This window comes from Thalassophryne amazonica, chromosome 4 (assembly GCF_902500255.1).
Source record: "Thalassophryne amazonica chromosome 4, fThaAma1.1, whole genome shotgun sequence".
NCBI classification, from domain to species: domain Eukaryota; kingdom Metazoa; phylum Chordata; class Actinopteri; order Batrachoidiformes; family Batrachoididae; genus Thalassophryne; species Thalassophryne amazonica.
Window position 1 is genome coordinate 6,024,732 of NC_047106.1, and position 25,265 is coordinate 6,049,996.

Sequence of the window (25,265 nt, forward strand, 5' to 3'; positions counted from 1 at the left end):
TATATATATATACACATATATATATATATACACATATATATATATATACACATATATATACACATATACACATATATATACACATATACACATATATATACACATATACACATATATATACACATATACACATATATATACATATATATACACATACATACATATATATACACATACATACATATACATATATACGAGGTCTCTTAGATAATAAACCGACCCTTTTATTTTTTTTTTTAACTATATGGATTTGAATGACATGCGATTACACCAATCATGCTTGAACCCTCGTGAGCATGCGTGAGTTTTTTCACGCGTGTCGGTGACGTCATTTCCCTGTGGGCAGGCCTTGAGTGAGATGTGGTCCCGCCCTCTCGGCTGAATTCCTTTGTTTCACACGCTGCTCGAGACGGCGCGCGTTGCTTTATCAAAATTTTTTCTGGACCTGTGAGGAATATCCGAGTGGACACTATTCGAGAAATTAAGCTGGTTTTCTGTGAAAAGTTTAACGGCTGATGAGAGATTATGGGGTGTTTCTGTCGGTGTAAGGACTTCCCACGGAGCGGGACTTCGCGTAGCGCTCCCAGGCGACGTTGTCTGGCTGTTTCGAGCTGAAATCATCCTAATTTAAGGTTCTGTTGACCCAGGACGTCGTGAGAGAACAGAGAAGATTCAGAAGAGGCCGGCATGAGGAGTTTATGTGGACATTCCACTGTTAAAGGTCATTTTGTAATGAAAGAACGTGAACGCAAATTCGCCGAGTCGTTTCTGTGACGACAACGCAAATCTGTGTGCGCCGCGACCAGAAAAACACCTCTGTGTTGAAGACCATTTGTAAAATTCAGGCGGCTTTTGATGGCTTTCAACAAGTGAGTAACTGAGAAATTGTTTAACAGCTTGGGCATGTTCCAACTTGCCCGTTAAGATTTCCAACGGAGGTGTTTTTCCTGCCACGACTCCCCGCGGTCGGGTCCAGCCCGGCATGCGACTCTGCCCGCACGTTCTTTCATTACAAAATGACCGTTAACAATGGAATGTCCGAATAAACTCCTCATGCCGACTTCTTCTGAAAGTTCTCTGTTCTCTGACGACTTACTGCGTCAACAGAGCCTGAAATGTGGAAGTTTTCAACTTGAAACGGCGAGACGCTGCCGCCTCGAAGCGCAGATCACCGTCAGGCGCCGTGGACCGTCCTTAAAGCGACACTACCAGACCAAAATCTCTCATCAGCCGTTAAAATTTTTACCGAAAACCAGTTGAATTTATTGAATGGTGTCCACTCAGTTGTGCCTTACAGTTTTGAAAAAAAATTTATCAAACAAAGCAACAGTCTCTGAGCCATTCCTAAACAATGAAAAAAATCGACGAGCGTGTGGACGACTCCTCACTCAAAGACTGCCCACAGGCGAATGACGTAACCGACAGGCGTGAAAAAACTCTCGCATGCCCACGAGGGTTCAAGCATGTCTGATGTAATCACACGTGATTCAAATCCATATGGTTTTTGAAAAAATAATAAGGTCGGATACTTTTCTAATAGACCTCGTATATATACATATATATATAATGTTTAAAAAATGATCCTTATTTAATTGGTGCTTTGCATGTTATATGACAAGGATTATTTATCTCATTAGTGTTTAGAGTGCAATTTGGTTCCATTGAGAGTCCAAATTTGGTTCCATACATTTGGTACCATTGCACACACACACACACACACACACACGCGCGCACTCACATTTTCTGTAAATCCTAAAACTTCACTTCTCAAATATCACTGTGTTTGTCTGCTATATGATATATTTAACTGAAATTGCTGATCCAAACAACCAATGATTTATAAAGGAAAATCATGGAAATCATCAGGGGGCCCAAACTTTTACATACAACAGGAATATAAAATGACAAGGATCTATTTTAGCTGTTATATAAAACAAATAATGTTTTTGCTTCGTTGAATGGTATGTTCCATCTTTCACCTCATGAAATATTCGTACCACTGAAGTCATAAACATTTATTATTTGTATAACACGTTTTAATTCATATTAGATGGCATACAAGATGAGTAACAATGTAGGACTCAAACAACTACAAGTTTTTGATTTGAAATGAAAGAGGATGCATTCACAATCTATTTCTTTACTTTAAAAATTTACCTTAATTTTTGTTGTCAAAACTGTACTTTTTTTTGGCTTGGATAAAAAAAAAAAAAACAGACACACACACAGGGCTATGAAATGAAAATTGTGAAATCCGAGGAAAATTTGCAGGGGTCTGAGGGGTGCAGCCCTCCAGGAGCCGGGGTCTCAGGCCCTGTGGGATCCCAGAAACCAAATAAAAAATTTTTTATTTAATGATATATTTTCAGCATCTCCCGAAACAAAAAAATCTCATAGTACATATTTAAATTACCCTGTATAAAACCTTTCATTTGAATTGTCAATGATCATATTGAAATAACAGAATATGACGTGGAAGTATAGGACCTGGAATGTTTTTCCTTTTAATTGTAAACCAAATTATGCATCAACTCAGAACAATTAAACTACATGAACTTCATGAAGACTGAAAAGACTGTTAAAGTATTTCAAAAACCACAGCTAAAGCTTGGAGAATACTTTGAAAATCATGGTAAAAGATCACTAACATACCTTAGAGTAAAAAAAACAAAAACACATTCTTGTGTAAATTCCTGCAAATCTACTCAAAACCAGCATCTTTTTCCCATGAAAAAAGTCTACATCAGGGGTGGCCAAGTACGGTCCTCGAGATCTACCTTCCTGACACTCTTACTGTAGTTGTCTCCCTGCTCCAACACACCTGAATCCAATGAAAGATTCATTGGCAGGCTTGTAATGAGCCTCCCTTTGTTGCAGGGAGACAACTAAGAGTGTCAGGAAGGTAGATCTCGAGGACCGAACTTGGCCACCCCTGGTCTACATTAATAAAAACTCACATTCTTGTGTAAATTCATGTAAATCCATTCAAAGCCAGTTTTTTCCCAATGAAAGAACATCTAGATTAATGAAAAAAGTCACATAATCTTGTCTAAAATCCTGTTTGAACAGCACAATGTTTATTTTCCAGAGAAAGAAAAATTCTTACCGTTTCCTGAGAGCACAGTTCACGTTTTCTGTTTCTTTCAGGTGTGTTGATGAAGCCAGCGACAATTCCACGGATTCTTGTCCTTATCAGACTTTTTCAAACAGTCTTTCTCGCCATCTTCCCTCTGTCCGGCGTCGGTCCATGACAGACATGCTGCACAATTCTCTAAAGGTTTGTGATGTCCACATGCTACGTTTAGCTTAAGCTTCATACAGGAGCCACACAGTGTCACAGCAGCAACCAACCAGTCCTGCTTTACGACAACTGTCGCAACAGCCAGACTTTGAAAGAGGGATTTTTCTCCTCGAAACTCTGCGGATCCGAGGACACTGATTTGTATCTGCAACACACAGATCAGTGTCCGCGTACTGCCGCGGACTTATAAAACGTGCACAATGTCGTAAAAAAAAATACTTTACGATAGACATTTTTAAAAACTCGGTGACAATCACGATTACCCGACATGGGGTAATCGTGATATCCGCGGAATTTCATGGACCCGCAAAGTTTTCACAGCCCTGCACCCATCATTCAGAATTATTATAAAGATGATGGTAACATGTCCATAGCTGATCATTTCTGAACTTTTTAATAACCACCAAGTTTTATTCAATAACATTAAAAAAACCCAAATTGAAAGATTAAAAAAGTCAAGTAAAATTACAATTTCATGAGGAATTCTCATTCTATGAAACAGCAGTTGTGTGCATTTGTCAACGTCAGAACCATGGACAGCTCCCCTTCAGCACCTACATTCAATCTAAAGAGCTGTAGCAAATTAACAAAAAGAATAAACTAAATTGCTGAGAGAAATTCTCAGAGAAGATACTCATTTCTTGAGACAGATTACATCCTGGAAATGGAGCCAAGATGTTATTTTGGATAAATGTATTAATTCCACAGTGGCTGGCTGAGACGAGAAATGCTGACAGTATGAAAATGTGAAAATGTAAATGCTCCGAAGAAGGTTCTAGAAATCAGTGCCGTCTTAAACGATAAAATAGTGAAGTAGCTATACGTGTGTCTTTCTCCTGCCATCCTCCAGCTCTCCTTTACACCTGCCACATGGCAGGCAGCTTCGTCGACCCTGATTTAAACTCACATAAAGTCGGAGCTTCTACCTGAGCCACCTGTTCCCAACCGGGGGTGGAGGTTCTGTCTTCAGGCAGCTATTTAATTAGGCTCAGTGTTTGGCTGTCTGGCAGAGGAATCCCCCGTGCTCTTCCACTCTCAACTGTTCCCCATGAATGTCAAAGAGACAGAGAGACTGCAGGGCTTCAAAAACCAGCAGACGATCTGTTCTATTTGTCTATTCCCCCATGGTGAGCTCCCAGTTTGCACTGCTTTCTTTTTCAGTCTTTTTTCTTTTTTCTTCTCCATTCTCTTCCTCCTGCTCACTTGTTTCCCAGTGTGGCAAGAACGCTGCTCCCGCAGGCAGCCAGGAAGATGTGGAAGCAAACACTGGAGTTACCCCGAAGCAGCCAAACAGACTGGCTGGGGAAACAAATTAATTTACTCTACAAACTCAAATCAGAAAATGCCGGGGCAGTATGGAAAATGAGAATTTGACTTGTGTCTTGCAAACTTTATGAACCAAATATATTTAAGCTTTTTTTTAGTCATCTTCATCTCATTTGTTAATATTCATCCATTCCTGTATTTAAGGCCTGCAACACACTCCAAACAAAGTTGGTGCACTAAAGCATTTACCACTTTGTAATGTTGCCATTTCATCTCACAACACTTTAAAGACATTTTGGCATTGAGGACACCAAGCAATGAAGCATTTCAAGTGTTAATTTGTCCAATTCTTACTGCAAACATCTCTTAAGGTATAAAACAGTACAGAATCGTTGTTGTTGAATTATTCATTTCAAAATTGTCCAACATTCTCCGTTGGGAACAGTTCAGAAGGGCAGGCAGGCCAGTATCCTTTCTTCTGCAGCCATGCCTTGGTAATGTGGTTTTGCATTGTCTTGTTGAAAAATACATGGACATCCCTGGAAAAGTTGTCCTCTTGAAGGCAGCATAAGTTGCGCTGATGCAGAGACTCTGATCCATGCATTTGTGTCTTCTAGACTGGATTACTGCTATGTCCTATTCCATGTCTTACTGCAGTCCAGCATTAGGGGTCTCCAATTGGTTGAAAATGCTGCTGCCAGAATTTTGACAAGAAGCAGAAAGTTTGACCATATTCTTCCTATTTTGGCCTCCTTTCATTGGCTTCCTGTCTGTGAGGTCTGATTTTAAGTTTCAGTGACTAGCTTATAAAATTAGTGCCTCCATTTCTAGCTGACCTAATTACACCCTACATAGCGGCCCAGGCTCTGTGCTCTCAGAGTGCAAGACTACTTTGTGTCCTTAAGGTTAAAAAAAAAGTTGACAGACCACGGAGCCTCTTAAACTGGTCATGGAGCGGATCTTCAACCTGAGCATGAAGCTGAGGACGGTTCCACACCTCTGGAAAACGTCATGTGTGGTCCCAGTGGCCAAAACACTGCACGCCAAGGACCTCAACAGCTTCAGGCCAGTGGCACTTACATCCCACCTGATGAAGACCCTAGAGCCCCTCTTCCTGTGTCACCTCCGCTCCACGGTGAACTCTGCTATGGACCCACAGCAGTTTGCTTACAGGCCTGGCATCGGAGTGGAGGACGCCATCATCTCCCTGCTGCACTGCTCACTGACCCACCTGGAGAGGCCCGGCAGCGCTGTGAGGATTCTTTTCTTTGACTTCTCCAGCACTTTCAACACCATACAGCCGCGACTCCTGAGGGACAAGCTGGTGATTGCAGGAGTGGACGAGGATCTGGCTGAGTGGGTCCTGGACTACCTCACAAACCGGCCAGAGTTTGTGAGGACCAAGAACTGCGTGTGTGACCTCCTGACCTGCAGTGTGGGGGCCCCGCAGGGGACGGTCCTCGCGCCCTTCCTCTTCACTCTTTATACTGCAGACTTCAGACACAACACGGACAGCTGTGTCCTGCAGAAGTTCTCTGATGACTCCGCCCTCATTGGACTTATTATGGACGACGATGACGCGGAGTACAGAGGACTAACGCGACTTTGTGGACTGGTGTCAGAGGAACCACCTCCTCATCAACGTGGGGGAAGACCAAGGAGATGGTGGTGGACTTCAGACGCCGCCCCACTACACTCCCCCCAGTGAACATCCAGGGAAGGGACATTGACAGAGTGGACTCTTATAAGTACCTGGGTGTTCATCTGAACAATAAACTGGACTGGACTCACAACACGGACGCACTTTACAGGAAGGGTCAGAGCCGCCTCTACCTCTTGAGGAGGCTGAGGTCTTTTGGAGTGAGGGGGCCACTCCTGAGGACCTTCTATGATTCTGTGGTGGCATCTGCCATCCTGTACAGTGTGGTCTGCTGGAGCAGCAGCATCACAGAGAGGGACAGGAAAAGACTGGATAAGATCATCAGGAAATCCTGCTCTGTCCTGGGCTGTCGACTAGACTCTGTGCAGGAGGTGGGGGACAGGAGGGTCCTGGCCAAACTTAAACTCATGCTGGACCACGAGTGTCACCACCTGCTGGACGTTCTGTCTGCTCTGGAGAGCAGTTTCAGTGACAGACTCATCCAGCCTCGCTGTGTGAGGGAGAGATTTTGCAGATCGTTTCTCCCGGCTGCTGTCAGAATGTACAATGATCAATGCTAGTACTGTGGTAACCATAGCAACCAGGACAATAATCATGTCACTACCTGCTGTATTTATTAGTGCAATAATTTAACTTATGGTGCACTCAAGTCACTTTACATATATTACACAACATATTACATATAGATATTTCTTATATTTTGACCTGCCCATATTGTAAATATCAGAGTAACTTGTCGTACATTTCACGCTGAAGTCTTTACCTGATCACTCTCTCACCCTGACGATGTATATCATCCCAGCAGTGCAGCACTGAAATGAACAATGGTAGCCTCAGCTTTACCCAGCACTCAGTGCTTTCTTTGGTTCTTGTTTTTGAGAGATGCGTGTTGTTTTGTTGCATGCCCTTCTATTCCTACTGTTCTATGCTGCGATGTGACACTGAAATTTCCCCATTGACGGATGAATAAAGGCTTTTCTGATCTTATCTTTAACCCCTTTCACAATGGGCTTGCATACAGTTGCATTGTGATATGTATGGAGTATGCTGGAAAATAGCGCAGCTTTGGCGAAGCCCCTGTGTACTGGGCTTACCTCTACTGGTGGTTGGCTCTCACTGCGGTATTGTATCACTTCCTATTCCGGAGCACAGCGGTGTTTTGCTGTATCTGTTAGCTGTTTAATCTGCGCAGTTAGATTGATCTAGTTAACTAGATAACGATTTGTTTCACAGTGTAATCTTCACGTGCCTTAACTAAAGCACTCCCTCTGCTGAATCACCTCTAAACTATTTACACATTATTCACTTTATGTGTTTTGAGGAATCCGCTAGCTTAGCGCAGCTACTAGCTCTTAGCCGGTTTAGCATGGTGGCTTCTCCTGTCTCTCCCGCACTTTTCTGCTCTGGGTGTGAAATGTTTAGTTTTTCCTCGGCCTCCTTTAGCAGTAATGGTACTTGTAATAAGTGTAGCTTATTCGTAGCTTTGGAGGCCAGGCTGGGCGAATTGGAGACTCTGCTCCGCACTGTGGAAAATTCTACAGCTAGCCAGGCCCCTGTACTCGGTGCGGACCAAGGTAGCTTAGCCGCCGTTAGTTTCCCTCTGGCAAATCCCGAGCAGCCGGGAAAGCAGGCCGACTGGGTGACTGTGAGAAGGAAGCGTAGTTCTAAACAGAAGCCCCGTGTACACCGCCAACCTGTTCACATTTCTAACCGTTTTTCCCCACTCGACGACACACCCGCCGAGGATCAAACTCTGGTTATTGGCGACTCTGTTTTGAGAAATGTGAAGTTAGCGACACCAGCAACCATAGTCAATTGTCTTCCGGGAGCCAGAGCAGGCGACACTGAAGGAAATTTGAAACTGCTGGCTAAGGCTAAGCGTAAATTTGGTAAGATTGTAATTCACGTCGGCAGTAATGACACCCGGTTACGCCAATCGGAGGTCACTAAAATTAACATTGAATCGGTGTGTAACTTAGCAAAAATAATGTCGGACTCTGTAGTTTTCTCTGGGCCACTCCCCAATCGGACCGGGAGTGACATGTTTAGCCGCATGTCCTCCTTGAATTGCTGGCTGTCTGAGTGGTGTCCAAAAAATTAGGTGAGCTTCATAGATAATTGGCAAAGCTTCTGGGGAAAACCTGGTCTTGTTCGGAGAGACGGCATCCATCCCACTTTGGATGGAGCAGCTCTCATCTCTAGAAATCTGGCCAATTTTATTAAACCCTCCAAATTGTGACTATCCAGGGGTGGGACCAGGAAGCAGAGTTGTAGTCTTACACACCTCTCTGCAGCTTCTCTCCCCCTGCCATCCCCTCATTACCCCATCCCCGTAGAGACGGTGCCTGCTCCCAGACCACCAATAACCAGCAAAAATCTATTTAAGCATAAAAATTCAAAAAGAAAAAATAATATAGCACCTTCAACTGCACCACAGACTAAAACATTTAAATGTGGTCTATTAAACATTAGGTCTCTCTCTTCTAAGTCCCTGTTAGTAAATGATATAATAATTGATCAACATATTGATTTATTCTGCCTTACAGAAACCTGGTTACAGCAGGATGAATATGTTAGTTTAAATGAGTCAACACCCCCGAGTCACACTAACTGCCAGAATGCTCGTAGCACGGGCCGAGGCGGAGGATTAGCAGCAATCTTCCATTCCAGCTTATTAATTAATCAAAAGCCCAGACAGAGCTTTAATTAATTTGAAAGCTTGACTCTTAGTCTTGTCCATCCAAATTGGAAGTCCCAAAAACCAGTTTTATTTGTTATTATCTATCGTCCACCTGGTCGTTACTGTGAGTTTCTCTGTGAATTTTCAGACCTTTTGTCTGACTTAGTGCTTAGCTCAGATAAAATAATTATAGTGGGCGATTTTAACATCCACACAGATGCTGAGAATGACAGCCTCAACACTGCATTTAACCTATTATTAGACTTAATTGGCTTTGCTCAAAATGTAAATGAGTCCACCCACCACTTTAATCATATCTTAGATCTTGTTCTGACTTATGGTATGGAAATTGAAGACTTAACAGTATTCCCTGAAAACTCCCTTCTGTCTGATCATTTCTTAATAACATTTACATTTACTCTGATGGACTACCCAGCAGTGGGGAATAAGTTTCATTACACTAGAAGTCTTTCAGAAAGCGCTGTAACTAGGTTTAAGGATATGATTCCTTCTTTATGTTCTCTAATGCCATATACCAACACAGTGCAAAGTAGCTACCTAAACTCTTTAAGTGAGATAGAGTATCTCGTCAATAGTTTTACATCCTCATTGAAGACAACTTTGGATGCTGTAGCTCCTCTGAAAAAGAGAGCTTTAAATCAGAAGTGCCTGACTCCGTGGTATAACTCACAAACTCGCAGCTTAAAGCAGATAACCCGTAAGTTGGAGAGGAAATGGCGTCTCACTAATTTAGAAGATCTTCACTTAGCCTGGAAAAAGAGTCTGTTGCTCTATAAAAAAGCCCTCCGTAAAGCTAGGACACCTTACTACTCATCACTAATTGAAGAAAATAAGAACAACCCCAGGTTTCTTTTCAGCACTGTAGCCAGGCTGACAAAGAGTCAGAGCTCTATTGAGCCGAGTATTCCTTTAACTTTAACTAGTAATGACTTCATGACTTTCTTTGCTAATAAAATTTTAACTATTAGAGAAAAAATTACTCATAACCATCCCAAAGACGTATCATTATCTTTGGCTGCTTTCAGTGATGCCGGTATTTGGTTAGACTCTTTCTCTCCGATTGTTCTGTCTGAGTTATTTTCATTAGTTACTTCATCCAAACCATCAACATGTCTATTAGACCCCATTCCTACCAGGCTGCTCAAGGAAGCCCTACCATTATTTAATGCTTCGATCTTAAATATGATCAATCTATCTTTATTAGTTGGCTATGTACCACAGGCTTTTAAGGTGGCAGTAATTAAACCATTACTTAAAAAGCCATCACTTCACCCAGCTATCTTAGCTAATTATAGGTCAATCTCCAACCTTCCTTTTCTCTCAAAAATTCTTGAAAGGGTAGTTGTAAAACAGCTAACTGATCATCTGCAGAGGAATGGTCTATTTGAAGAGTTTCAGTCAGGTTTTAGAATTCATCATAGTACAGAAACAGCATTAGTGAAGGTTACAAATTATCTTCTTATGGCCTCAGACAGTGGACTCATCTCTGTGCTTGTTCTGTTAGACCTCAGTGCTGCTTTTGATACTGTTGACCATAAAATGTTATTACAGAGATTAGAGCATGCCATAGGTATTAAAGGCACTGCGCTGCAGTGGTTTGAATCATATTTATCTAATAGATTACAATTTGTTCATGTAAAGGGGGACTCTTCTTCACAAACAAAGGTTAATTATGGAGTTCCACAAGGTTCTGTGCTAGGACCAATTTTATTCACTTTATACATGCTTCCCTTAGGCAGTATTATTAGACGGCATTGCTTAAATTTTCATTGTTACGCAGATGATACCCAGCTTTATCTATCCATGAAGCCAGAGGACACACACCAATTAGCTAAACTGCAGGATTGTCTTACAGACATAAAGACATGGATGACCTCTAATTTCCTGCTTTTAAACTCAGATAAAACTGAAGTTATTGTACATGGCCCCACAAATCTTAGAAACATGGTGTCTAACCAGATCCTTACTCTGGATGGCATTACCCTGACCTCTAGTAATACTGTGAGAAATCTTGGAGTCATTTTTGATCAGGATATGTCATTCAATGCGCATATTAAACAAATATGTAGGACTGCTTTTTTGCATTTACGCAATATCTCTAAAATTAGAAAGGTCTTGTCTCAGAGTGATGCTGAAAAACTAATTCATGCATTTATTTCCTCTAGGCTGGACTATTGTAATTCATTATTATCAGGTTGTCCTAAAAGTTCCCTGAAAAGCCTTCAGTTAATTCAAAATCCTGCAGCTAGAGTACTAACGGGGACTAGAAGGAGAGAGCATATCTCACCCATACTGGCCTCTCTTCATTGGCTTCCTGTTAATTCTAGAATAGAATTTAAAATTCTTCTTCTTACTTATAAGGTTTTGAATAATCAGGTCCCTTCTTATCTTAGGGACCTCATAGTACCATATCACCCCAATAGAGCGCTTCGCTCTCAGACTGCAGGCTTACTTGTAGTTCCTAGGGTTTGTAAGAGTAGAATGGGAGGCAGAGCCTTCAGCTTTCAGGCTCCTCTCCTGTGGAACCAGCTCCCAATTCAGATCAGGGAGACAGACACCCTCTCTACTTTTAAGATTAGGCTTAAAACTTTCCTTTTTGCTAAAGCTTATAGTTAGGGCTGGATCAGGTGACCCTGAACCATCCCTTAGTTAAGCTGCTATAGACAGACTGCTGGGGGGTTCCCATGATGAACTGAGTGTTTCTTTCTCTTTTTGCTCTGTATGCACCACTCTGCATTTAATCATTAGTGATTGATCTCTGCTCCCCTCCACAGCATGTCTTTTTCCTGGTTCTCTCCCTCAGCCCCAACCAGTCCTAGCAGAAGACTGCCCCTCCCTGAGCCTGGTTCTGCTGGAGGTTTCTTCCTGTTAAAAGGGAGTTTTTCCTTCCCACTGTCGCCAAGTGATTGCTCACAGGGGGTCGTTTTGACTGTTGGGGTTTTTACATAATTATTGTATGATCTTGCCTTACAATATAAAGCGCCTTGGGGCAACTGTTTGTTGTGATTTGGCGCTATATAAATAAAATTGATTGATTGATTGATTGGAGTGTTCAGAATAATAGTAGTGCTATGAGACTAACAAGATTAATACAGGTTTTGTGTATATTTCTTATTGTTACATGGGAAACAAGGTACCAGTAGATTCAGTAGATTCTCAAAAATCCAATAAGACCAAGCATTCATGATATGCACACTCTTAAGGCTATGAAATTGGGCTATTAGTAAAAAAAAAAGTACAAAAGGGGGTGTTCACAATAATAGTAGTGTGGCATTCAGTCAGTGAGTTCACCAATTTTAGGGAACAAACAGGTGTGAATCAGGTGTCCCCTATTTAAGGATGAAGCCAGCACCTGTTGAACATGCTTTTCTCTTTGAAAGCCTGAGGAAAATGGGATGTTCAAAACATTGTTCAGAAGAACAGCGTAGTTTGATTAAAAAGTTGATTGGAGAGGGGAAAACTAATACGCAGGTGCAAAAAATTATAGGCTGTTCATCTACAATGATCTCCAATGCTTTAAAATGGACAAAAAAAAAACACGTGGAACAAAACGGAAAACAACCATCAAAATGGATACAAGAATAACCAGAATTGCAAAGGCTCACCCATTGATCAACTCCAGGATGATCAAAGACAGTCTGGAGTTACCTGTAAGTGCTGTGACAGTTAGAAGACGCCTGTGTGAAGCTAATTTATTTGCAAGAATCCCCCGCAAAGTCCCTCTGTTAAATAAAAGACATGTGCAGAAGAGGTTACAATTTGCCAAAAAACACATCAACTGGCCTAAAGAGAAACGGAGGAATATTTTGTGGACTGATGAGAGTAAAATTGTTCTTTTTGGGTCCAAGGGCCGCAGACAGTTTGTGAGATGACCCCCAAACTCTGAATTCAAGCCACAGTTCACAGTGAAGACAGTGAAGCATGGTGGTGCAAGCATCATGATATGGGCATGTTTCTCCTACTATGGTGTTGGGCCTATATATCGCATACCAGGTATCATGGATCAGTTTGGATATGTCAAAATACTTGAAGAGGTCATGTTGCCTTATGCTGAAGAGGACATGCCCTTGAAATGGGTGTTTCAACAAGACAATGACCCCAAGCACACTAGTAAATGAGCAAACATTTTGGTTCCAAACCAACAAAATTAATGCGTCGCAGATGTGAAGAAATCATGAAAAACTGTGGTTATACAACTAAATACTAGTTTAGTGATTCAGAGGATTGTTAAAAAGCAGTTTGAACATAATAGTTTTGAGTTTGTAGCGTCAACAGCAGATGCTACTATTATTGTGAACACCCCCTTTTCTACTTTTTTTTTTTTTACTAATAGCCCAATTTCATAGCCTTAAGAGTGTGCATATCATGAATGCTTAGTCTTGTTGCATTTGTGAGAATCTACTGAATCTACTAGTACCTTGTTTCCCATGTAACAATAAGAAATATACTCAAAACCTGGATTCATCTTTTTAGTCACATAGCACTACTATTATTCTGAACACTACTGTAGGCTGGCATGTGATTGCATTCCTATTGTTGCTTTCAGCTGCTTACTGCCACGTATGTAGCTCTTCACATTCCATTCCTGATTAATTTGTGGGTTTTTTTTTTTTTGTGGAAATGCACTCTTCTGAAAACGGTACATGGATGGCAGTCATGTTACATGCAGAGAGAGAGAGAGAGAGAGAGAGAGAGAGAGAGAGAGAGAGAGAGAGAGAGAGAGAGAGAACTTGCGTGCAGAGGGGTGATGCTACAGACTGACACACGGTTGGAAGTCATAAGACATTATTTCCAGGAGTTAATGGACTTTGCCACATGCCACAACTGTGAGAGAATTTAAGAAGGTGAAAGTGCAGAGGATTTCCAGCCGGCAATTGTGTGCATGAGGAGAGAATGGTGGACATGTCGCTGGCCATCCATCCATGAGGAGCTGATGTGGACGTGGAAATGTCCGCTTGCTGGCAATCGGCCCGTGAGCAGGAGTTAATGGACTTTATTTAACTCGATACAATCATGAGACAACTGGAGGAGGGGAAAGCAAGAAGTGGAGATGCATCTAGCAGTCACGTGCGTGATCTGTTCGTGAAAATCAATCAATCAATCAATTTTATTTATATAGCGCCAAATCACAACAAACAGTTGCCCCAAGGCGCCTTATATTGTAAGGCAAGGCCATACAATAATTAGATAAAAACCCCAACGGTCAAAACGACCCCCTGTGAGCAAGCAAGCGACAGTGGGAAGGAAAAACTCCCTTTTAACAGGAAGAAACCTCCAGCAGAACCAGGCTCAGGGAGGGGCAGTCTTTTGCTGGGACTGGTTGGGGCTGAGGGAGAGAACCAGGAAAAAGACATGCTGTGGAGGGGAGCAGAGATCAATCACTAATGATTAAATGCAGAGTGGTGCATACAGAGCAAAAAGAGAAAGAAACACTCAGTGCATCGTGGGAACCCCCCAGCAGTCTAAGTCTATAGCAGCATAACTAAGGGATGGTTCAGGGTCACCTGATTCAGCCCTAACTATAAGGTTTAGCAAAAAGGAAAGTTTTAAGCCTAATCTTAAAAGTAGAGAGGGTGTCTGTCTCCCTGATCTGAATTGGGAGCTGGTTCCACAGGAGAGGAGCCTGAAAGCTGAAGGCTCTGCCTCCCATTCTACTCTTACAAACCCTAGGAACTAGAAGTAAGCCTGCAGTCTGACAGCGAAGCGCTCTATTGGGGTGATATGGTACTATGAGGTCCCAAAGATAAGATGGGACCTGATTATTCAAAACCTTATAAGTAAGAAGAAGAATTTTAAATTCTATTCTAGAATTAACAGGAAGCCAATGAAGAGAGGCCAATATGGGTGAGATATGCTCTCTCCTTCTAGTCCCCGTTAGTACTCTAGCTGCAGCATTTTGAATTAACTGAAGGCTTTTCAGGGAACTTTTAGGACAACCTGATAATAATGAATTACAATAGTCCAGCCTAGAGGAAATAAATGCATGAATTAGTTTTTCAGCATCACTCTGAGACACGACCTTTCTAATTTTAGAGATATTGCGTAAATGAAAAAAGCAGTCCTACATATTTGTTTAATATGCGCTTTGAATGACATATCCTGATCAAAAATGACTCCAAGATTTCTCACAGTATTACTAGAGGTCAGGGTAATGCCATCCAGAGTAAGGATCTGGTTAGACACCATGTTTCTAAGATTTGTGGGGCCAATTACAATAACCTCAGTTTTATCTGAGTTTAAAAGCAGGAAATTAGAGGTCATCCATGTCTTTATGTCTGTAAGACAATCCTGCAGTTTAGCTAATTGATGTGTGTCCTCTGGCTTCATGGATAGATAAAGCTGGGTATCATCTGCGTAACAATGAAAATTTAAGCAATGCCGTCTAATAATACTGCCTAAGGGAAGCATGTATAAAGTGAATAAAATTGGTCCTAGCACAGAATCTTGTGGAACTCCATAATTAACCTTAGTCTGTGAGGAAGATTCCCCATTTACATGAACAAATTGTAATCTACAACCCCTGGCAAAAATTATGGGATCACCGGCCTCGGAGGATGTTCATTCAGTTGTTTAATTTTGTTGAAAAAAAGCAGATCACAGACATGACACAAAACTAAAGTCATTTCAAATGGCAACTTTCTGGCTTTAAGAAACACTATAAGAAATCAAGAAAAAAAGATTGTGGCAGTCAGTAACGGTTACTTTTTTAGACCAAGCAGAGGAAAAAAATATGGACTCACTCAATTCTGAGGAATAAATTATGGAATCACCCTGTAAATTTTCATCCCCAAAACTAACACCTGCATCAAATCACATCTGCTTGTTAGTCTGCATCTAAAAAGGAGTGATCACACCTTGGAGAGCTGTTGCACCAAATGGACTGACATGAATCATGGCTCCAACACGAGAGATGTCAGTTCAAACAAAGGAGAGGATTATCAAACTCTTAAAAGAGGGTAAATCATCACGCAATGTTGCAAAAGATGTTGGTTGTTCACAGTCAGCTGTGTCTAAACTCTGGACCAAATACAAACAACATGGGAAGATTGTTAAAGGCAAACATACTGGTAGACCAAGGAAGACATCAAAGCGTCAAGACTGAAAACTTAAAGCAAAATGTCTCAAAAATCGAAAATGCACAACAAAACAAATGAGGAACGAATGGGAGGAAACTGGAGTCAACGTCTGTGACCGAATTGTAAGAAACCGCCTAAAGCAGGGGTAGGCAACCTGTTCCAGAAAGAGCCATGAGGGTGCAGGTTTTCTTTGCAGCCACTGACTCCACCAGGTGATTTTACTGATTAATATCACTTTGAGCAGATGGAATCAGTTAATCAGTGAAATCACCTGGTGGAGTCAGTGGCTGCAAAGAAAACCTGCACCCTCATGGCTCTTTCTGGAACAGGTTGCCTACCCCTGGCCTAAAGGAAATGGGATTTACATACAGAAAAGCTAAACGAAAGCCATCATTAACACCTAAACAGAAACAAAACAAGGTTACAATGGGCTAAAGAAAAGCAATCGTGGACTGTGGATGACTGGATGAAAGTCATATTCAGTGATGAATCTCGAATCTGCATTGGGCAAGGTGATGATGCTGGAACTTTTGTTTGGTGCCGTTCCAACGAGATTTATAAAGATGACTGCCTGAAGACAACATGTAAATTTCCACAGTCATTGATGATATGGGGCTGCATGTCATGTAAAGGCACTGGGGAGATGGCTGTCATTACATCATCAATAAATGCACAAGTTTACGTTGATATTTTGGACACTTTTCTGATGTTTAAGGATGATGAAATCATTTTTCAAGAAGATAATGCATCTTGCCATAGAGCAAAAACTGTGAAAACATTCCTTGCAAAAAGACACATAGGGTCAATTTCATGACATAGGGTTAATGTCAACGAGCAGATGTGATTTGATGCAGGTGTTAGTTTTGGGGATGGGGGGATTTACAGGGTGATTCCATAATTCACTCACTCAATTCCTCAGAATTGAGTGAGTCCATATTTTTTTCCTCTGCTTGGTCTAAAAAAAGTAACCTTTACTGACTGCCACAATCTTTTTTTCTTGATTTCTTATAGTGTTTCTTAAAGCCAGAAAGTTGCCATTTGAAATGACTTTAGTTTTGTGTCATGTCTGTGATCTGCTTTTTTTCTACAAAATTAAACAACGGAATGAACATCGTCCGAGGCCGGTGATTCCATAATTTTTGCCAGGGGTTGTATTAGATAAATATGATTCAATCCACCGCAGCGCAGTGCCTTTAATACCTATGGCATGCTCTAATCTCTGTAATAAAATTTTATGGTCAACAGTATCAAAGCAGCACTGAGGTCTAACAGAACAAGCACAGAGATGAGTCCACTGTCTGAGGCCATAAGAAGATCATTTGTAACCTTCACTAATGCTGTTTCTGTACTATGATGAATTCTAAAACCTGACTGAAACTCTTCAAGTAGACCATTCCTCTGCAGATGATCAGTTAGCTGTTTTACAACTACCCTTTCAAGAATTTCTGAGAGAAAAGGAAGGTTGGAGATTGGTCTATAATTAGCTAAGATAGCTGGGTCAAGTGATGGCTTTTTAAGTAATGGTTTAATTACTGCCACCTTAAAAGCCTGTGGTACATAGCCAACTAATAAAGATAGACTGATCATATTTAAGATCGAAGCATTAAATAATTGTTAGAGATTTTGTATATATGTTATCACTGTTAAATGTTTGTACATTTGCCTTCTTTCTCATGAGAACGGTGTTGTGCTGTTTTGCACTTCACCCTGAGAACGTACGTGTTATTCAACCTTTTTTAGCTTTGTCTTCTTTCTCATGAGAACGGTGTTGTGCTGTTTTGCACTTCACCCTGAGAACGTACGTGTTATTCAACTTTGTTTAGCTTTGTCTTCTTTCTCATGAGAACGGAGATGTGCTGTTTTGCACCTGTCTTAATGCAATCCTGAGAATTCAATTTTGTTTTGACGTTTGTGATGTGGTGTTTAGTGTGAAGGAGTGTGGAAGACAGGACACTTCAGGCAGATGCAGAACAGCTGATACCTGCAACAGACGAACGAGATGTGCTGACCTGAAGTGTTCTTCCTTACAGCTGCACTTATTGACGTATGCGTTTATGTTATGGGAAGAAACTTGTCTTGCGTCATTACCCCCACCCTTAGGACAAGTTTCTTGTTTATGTGATGAGGGCGTCTCTTAATAAAAAGAGCGGAAAAGCAGGCCAGACTTTAGTGTAGCCTTGGTGTACAGCCTGGCCGCACTCCGCGCGTAATATTTGACTTTCTGTCTCACTGGTGTTTCTTGACTCTGTTTGTCTTGTTAAAGGTTTTAAAAATGTTTGGAGGAGAAAATACCCAACAATAATGGTAGGGCTTCCTTGAGCAGCCTGGTAGGAATGGGGTCTAATAGACATGTTGATGGTTTGGATGAAGTAACTAATGAAAATAACTCAGACAGAACAATCGGAGAGAAAGAGTCTAACCAAATACCGGCATCACTGAAAGCAGCCAAAGATAATGATACGTCTTTGGGATGGTTATGAGTAATTTTTTCTCTAATAGTTAAAATTTTATTAGCAAAGAAAGTCATGAAGTCATTACTAGATAAGTTAAAGGAATACTCGGCTCAATAGAGCTCTGACTCTGTCAGCCTGGCTACAGTGCTGAAAAGAAACCTGGGGTTGTTCTTATTTTCTTCAATTAGTGATGAGTAGTAAGGTGTCCTAGCTTTACGGAGGGCTTTTTTATAGAGCAACAGACTCTTTTTCCAGGCTAAGTGAAGATCTTCTAAATTAGTGAGACGCCATTTCCTCTCCAACTTACGGGTTATCTGCTTTAAGCTGCGAGTTTGTGAGTTATACCACGGAGTCAGGCACTTCTGATTTAAAGCTCTCTTTTTCAGAGGAGCTACAGCATCCAAAGTTGTCTTCAATGAGGATGTAAAACTATTGACGAGATACTCTATCTCACTTAAAGAGTTTAGGTAGCTACTCTGCACTGTGTTGGTATATGGCATTAGAGAACATAAAGAAGGAATCATATCCTTAAACCTAGTTACAGCGCTTTCTGAAAGACTTCTAGTGTAATGAAACTTATTCCCCACTGCTGGGTAGTCCATCAGAGTAAATGTAAATGTTATTAAGAAATGATCAGACAGAAGGGAGTTTTCAGGGAATACTGTTAAGTCTTCAATTTCCATACCATAAGTCAGAACAAGATCTAAGATATGATTAAAGTGGTGGGTGGACTCATTTACATTTTGAGCAAAGCCAATTAAGTCTAATAATAGGTTAAATGCAGTGTTGAGGCTGTCATTCTCAGCATCTGTGTGGATGTTAAAATCGCCCACTATAATTATTTTATCTGAGCTAAGCACTAAGTTAGACAAAAGGTCTGAAAATTCACAGAGAAACTCACAGTAACGACCAGGTGGACGATAGATAATAAATAAAACTGTTTTTTGGGACTTCCAATTTGGATGGACAAGACTAAGAGTCAAGCTTTCAAATGAATTAAAGCTCTGTCTGGGTTTTTGATTAATTAATAAGCTGGAATGGAAGACTGCTGCTAACCCTCCGCCTCGGCCCGTGCTACGAGCGTTCTGGCAGTTAGTGTGACTCGGGGGTGTTGATTCATTTAAACTACCATATTCATCCTGCTGTAACCAGGTTTCTGTAAGGCAGAATAAATCAATATGTTGATCAATTATTATATCATTTACTAACAGGGACTTAGAAGAGAGAGACCTAATGTTTAATAGACCACATTTAATTGTTTTAGTCTGTGGTGCAGTTGAAGGTGCTATAATATTTTTTCTTTTTGAATTTTTATGCTTAAATAGATTTTTGCTGGTTATTGGTGGTCTGGGTGCAGGCACCGTCTCTACGGGGATGGGGTAATGAGGGGATGGCAGGGGGAGAGAAGCTGCAGAGAGGTGTGTAAGACTACAACTCTGCTACAACTCTGGGAAACTAACGGCGGCTAAGCTACCTTGGTTCGCACCGACTACAGGGGCCTGGATAGCTGTAGAATTTTCCACGGTGCAGAGCCGAGTCTCCAATTCGCCCAGCCTGGCCTCCAAAGCTACGAATAAGCTACACTTATTACAAGTACCACTACTGCTAAAGGAGGCCGAGGAATAACTAAACATTTCACACCCAGAGCAGAAAAGTGCAGGAGAGACAGGAGAAGCCGCCATGCTAAACCGGCTAAGAGCTAGTAGCTGCGCTAAGCTAGCGGATTCCTAAAAACACACAAAGTGAATAATGTGTAAATAATTTAGAGGTGATTCAGCAGAGGGAGTGCTTTAGTTAATGCACGTGAAGATTACACAGTGAAACAAATCTTTATCTAGGTAACTAGATCAATCTAACTGCACAGATTAAACAGCTAACAGATACAGCAAAACACCGCTGTGCTCCGGAACAGGAAGTGATACAATACCGCAGTGAGAGCCAACCACCAGTAGAGGCAGTGGACGGTGGACATGTCCTCTGAACATGGAAGCTTGGCCTGCCTCTTCTTCCATGTTTTTGAAGCGCCACTGCCGCTAAAGTCCAGCAGAATGAATAAAATCTATCAATCCAGGTATGTACTGATTTTGAAAAGGATGAAAAGGATTTTTCACCCTGGCATGTAGAATTGCAGAGGCTTGGTGTACAGTAGTGCAGTGTTGTGTAGATTTACAAACAGTTGCAGTGTGTTGTGTAGACTTGCTTAAAAACTGTGTACTTTCTGCGTCCAGTGCTGTAAGCCAAAAAAAATTAAACGTTTAATTTTCTGCGTCCACCTCGCGTAGCCCTCAGCATACTGCTGCATATGGGAGCAAAAACTCGCTGCAGAGCTGCTTAACTCGGCGTAGTCAGTACACCGCAATACGCAACTCTACGGTGGCCCCTGTGTGAAAAGGGCTTTATCGTGTGGCTAAAGCATCGACTAATGATGCATCTATTCTCTCTCTCGTATGGCTACCATACCAGTGTAGTATGGAACGCTTCCTCTCCTTTTAGTTCATATTATTAACAATGGAACAGGTCTCTTCCACGCTATATCTAAATTTTGGGTCTCTTAGTGAAGCTCTGTTCTAGCTGCCACTGATCACCTTCGTAATCTCTCTGCTTCCCTGTCGATTTACTGTTGGTGAACTCATGCATGAGGTACAGTTATTTCCAGCTGACTGATTCTGCTCTTTTTCCTCTCTGTTGGAGGCACTGATGAGACCTTCACTGGATGCTGGATGAGGCAGCGGACTAACCTCAGGACGCCCTGCCTGTTGCAGCAATGACCGAAAGTTATACCTTTTCGGGACCTACCAGTGCTGGTCATGGACACACACAGCTTAAAGACCCAAGATGGACTGCTTTTTTGTTTCAAATAAGGACTCTTTTGTTGCTCTTCTGTTTTTTCCTGTTTGTTTTCCATTTCTTTTCTTTAAGAAATTCTTGCAAATCTGCAAAAAAGATGTAACTGTCAGAATGGCCTAAGCAGTGGATCACTTCTCTGAGACTGGTCTGCTTGAGGTTTCTTCTTCATTGTCACCAGAGGGAGTTTTTTTTTTTTTTTTACCACCGTTGCCTGTGTGCTTGCTCACAGGGTTGGTAAGATTAGTCGTGTGAAGCACCTTAAGGCAGCATTGTTGTGATTTGGTGCTATACTAATAAAACAAATTTAAATAAATTAGTGTACTTTTCTCCATTAATGGTGCCATCAATGAGTGTAAATGACCTTTGCCAAGGGCACTGACGTAACCCCATGACAGACCCTGGTTTTTAGACTTGTTGCTGATAATAGTCTGAACGTTCTTCCAAAAAAAACAAAAAAAACAAAAAAAAAAACAAAAAAGTGTCCCAAAGTAATTCCTTGCCCGTGTAGTTATATCAGCTATTGATGAATGATGGTTCCTAACGCAGTACTTTCTGAGGGATTGGAGATCACGGAGGCTTAGGTTTGCGCTCTTGCCCGTTACGCACTGAAATTCCTCCACATTTCTTGAATTATTTAATGGTATTTTGCACTGTAGAGGGAAAACCATGCAAATCCCTTCCAAATTTTCTTTTCCTCACACATTTGTTGACAAACCGGAGATCCTTTGACAATTTGTGTTCCTCAAAGAATTTTGTGGATACTCCTTTTGTACAAAATCATGACAATCACCTGTCGATATCACAGTCCTTTTTTCTCATGACTAGTGCTAAATGTGCCATGTCAAAACTTTTTATTGAACGTGTTGCAAGCTTTAAATGCAGGAGTGAATGTATATGAACAAATGAAATGAAGTTGACTACACAAAACATGAAACCTCTTTGATTTATACTGTCTGCAATGAAACAGAAGTTAAAGTATACTCAACAAAAATATAAACGCAACACTTTTGGTTTTGCTCCCATTTTGTATGAGATGAACTCAAAGATCTAAAACTTTTTCCATATACACAATATCACCATTTCCCTCAAATATTGTTCACAAACCAGTCTGTGGATCAAGTGGCCCATGGTGGCGGTGGGGTTATGGTATGAGCAGGCGTCTGTTATGGACGAAGAACACAGGTCCATTTTATTGATGGCATTTTGAATGCACAGAGATACCGTGACGAGATCCTGAGGTAAATCCAAGGCTCAGTGTGAGAATTTATGTGCATTTTCAATACCGTCCCAACTTGTTCTGATCTGGGGTTGTACACTGTGATAACAAAGGGGCAGCATAGTGGACAGGTGTTGACTGAGTGCACTTTCTTCCAAAACAGGTTCCCAATTCAAGTCCACCCATGTCCATTCTCCATATATATATATACACATATATATATATATATACACACATATATATATATATATATACACATATATATATATATATATATATATATATATATATATATATATATATATATATACACATATATATATATATATATATATATATATATATATACACACATATATATCCATATCAGATGTGCTGTGGCGACCATGAGTGAAAAGAGGTGGAGCCAAAACAACAGTTTATATTGTGACAACAAAAACAGGGGCTTGGAAATATATGAATGTACCTTTCTATGGATCAAAACATTTATTGATGACAAGACTGACGAGTCAGCACGATTTAAAATCAAGGTTTAATCAAACTAAAAGCTGAGGACCAATATTCATATTCAAATTTATAACTCTGCTTTTCCCATACCTTTTTTTTTTCTTGAAAGAAATGTATGGTACTCACAGTAGCATCCAGGGAAGCAGCCTCCACATCTAATAGTGTGTAGTGGATCACTGTGTTGGTAGAATGATGCACACCCACTCATGTCAACATGGAGCTGACACTGGCTTCAGCAGTTCTCACTTCCTTTAATGGTTGTTTTTAATTCTCTTTTGCAGTGTTTTTGTTTATTTTACTGCACATAATTTTGCCCCTCTCTAAGAGGGCGGGGCAGGTTGACATAGTCCCCTCCATAACTAAAACTGATCAATTTTGCAACCTCACACCACAGACACTGATGCTAACTATGCACATCAGTGAGGTGCAGCAGCTTTGAACATGACTCGTAATATTTATCATATGTGTTATGTGAGTGTGAACACCTGTATAGAGTGTATTTTTTCTCCCTACTCTTGCTCCCCCACCCTCAAAATTTAAAAAAGCTCCAATCATGCTGAAATGTATTATTATTATTTGTCTGATCGTAAAGATTCCAAAAAGGTATAGTTTGTACTGTCGATAACTAAGTGCTATGGAGTTATGGTATAAAAACAAAAATGGGGACAAAGGTCAATTTCAGTTTGTACAGGGTTGAGTTAATAGGGTTTTAAAAAGGAAGAGTTTGCACCATCTGTCTTGCTTCGTTATCGAGGTACAGGGTAACGTACGTCATAGAATCCAATGGACGTCGACTTACTTTGATAATTACTTTGGAGCAGTGGTGAGCACGGTTCTGCTAATCCGCTAGCTGCTAATTATCAAAGCTAATGTTTTCATTATCGGATTAGCTTTTCAGATTGGCTTTTCATTATCTGGGTTTCTAGATGCTGGTATTGTGTTTGTTTTATGTAAAAATGCCAGAAGAAGCTCAGGCTGCTTCTCCATTATTTTCAATTGGAATCACTGTGAGCTGCAATCACTTCCTGTTTGATCTTTAACATCCTGCTTATGTCCTACAGTGTTTGTCCTCTTTGTCGCCAAGTGCTTGCTCATAGGGGGTCGTTTTGACCGTTGGGGTTTTTCTGTAATTATTGTATGGTTTTTGCCTTACAATATAAAGCGCCTTGGGGCAACTGTTGTTGTGATTTAGCGCTATATAAATAAAATTGGATTTGATTTGTTCCAGAGTAATATATAAGATGTCTGAAATTCGGTTTGCGTTTATTAAATTCCATGTAGATTAAACATAGACAACACGGACTATTTATTTGGAATATTTCTTTTAGCAAGTTTTCATGGTCTCTACTTCCATCTACTGGCCAGTAGTGTTCATGGCAGTATTTGTCCTAAGTACTGAGAAAACCCATAATCATTTGTGTGCCATAGAGTTGTTGCAGCCTCTTGCTGCAGCTGATGAAAACAAATAAAAATGTACATTTTGCTTGTATAATGTTAATTTACAATTATCATGTGTTTTCTCTCTGTGCTGTTTAAACCGCAGCAACTCTCTGGCATGCAAAGGATTATGGGTTAGGGTCTAAAAATCTGGGCGCCAGCAGATAGCAGTGTTCTATGCATTTTGACCCCGGTTATATCAGACGGTTGTCTAATCAGAACTTGACTTTTGCAAATGACTTTTTTTTTTTACATAAGAAAAAAAAAAATGGCATTTTTACAAAAGCACATTTATATGTAGACACCAACACACACATCACATTAACGTGTTGGTTTTTACATAAAATGAATGAGTCAACCAATCAGTGTTAGCGGAGGCTCATTTTACCCATAATCCCTTTGGCATCTGTGTGTTACAAAACTTCAGAATTAGTGCATTATTTAAAATAAAAAGATGTGTTATATTTTAACTTTGTACAAATGACAGAATTGTCATTAATGGAGTTATTCTCTCTAGATTAATTTGATTAATAAATCAAAATCATAAGCCAAAACTGCTTTATTTTCTAAGACCTCTGCCTCATGGTGGTACTGCTGTATGCTGTTAAGGAATAATGACTTTTCTTCTTTTTTGTGGCAACCTGGCAGTCAGGCCCCTTTTGTTGGGGATGAGTTAAGCTTAATGCCTCTCAACTGCTTCACTGCTGCAAAATACGTAGCAAACAGGAGCTTCCAGCAGTGGGCAGAGTGTATAAAGACAGAAGTGGTGACTCACTGTTTGGGTTTGTGATCATGGTGTTA

The 25,265-nt window shown here is 40.8% G+C and overlaps 1 protein-coding gene across 5 annotated transcripts in view; it reads right to left on the minus strand.

Annotated features, from left to right (window-relative positions):
• Positions 1 to 25,265, minus strand: part of myo18ab (myosin XVIIIAb) — a 257,478-nt gene that overhangs the window by 81,806 nt on the left and 150,407 nt on the right. The window lies entirely within an intron of this gene.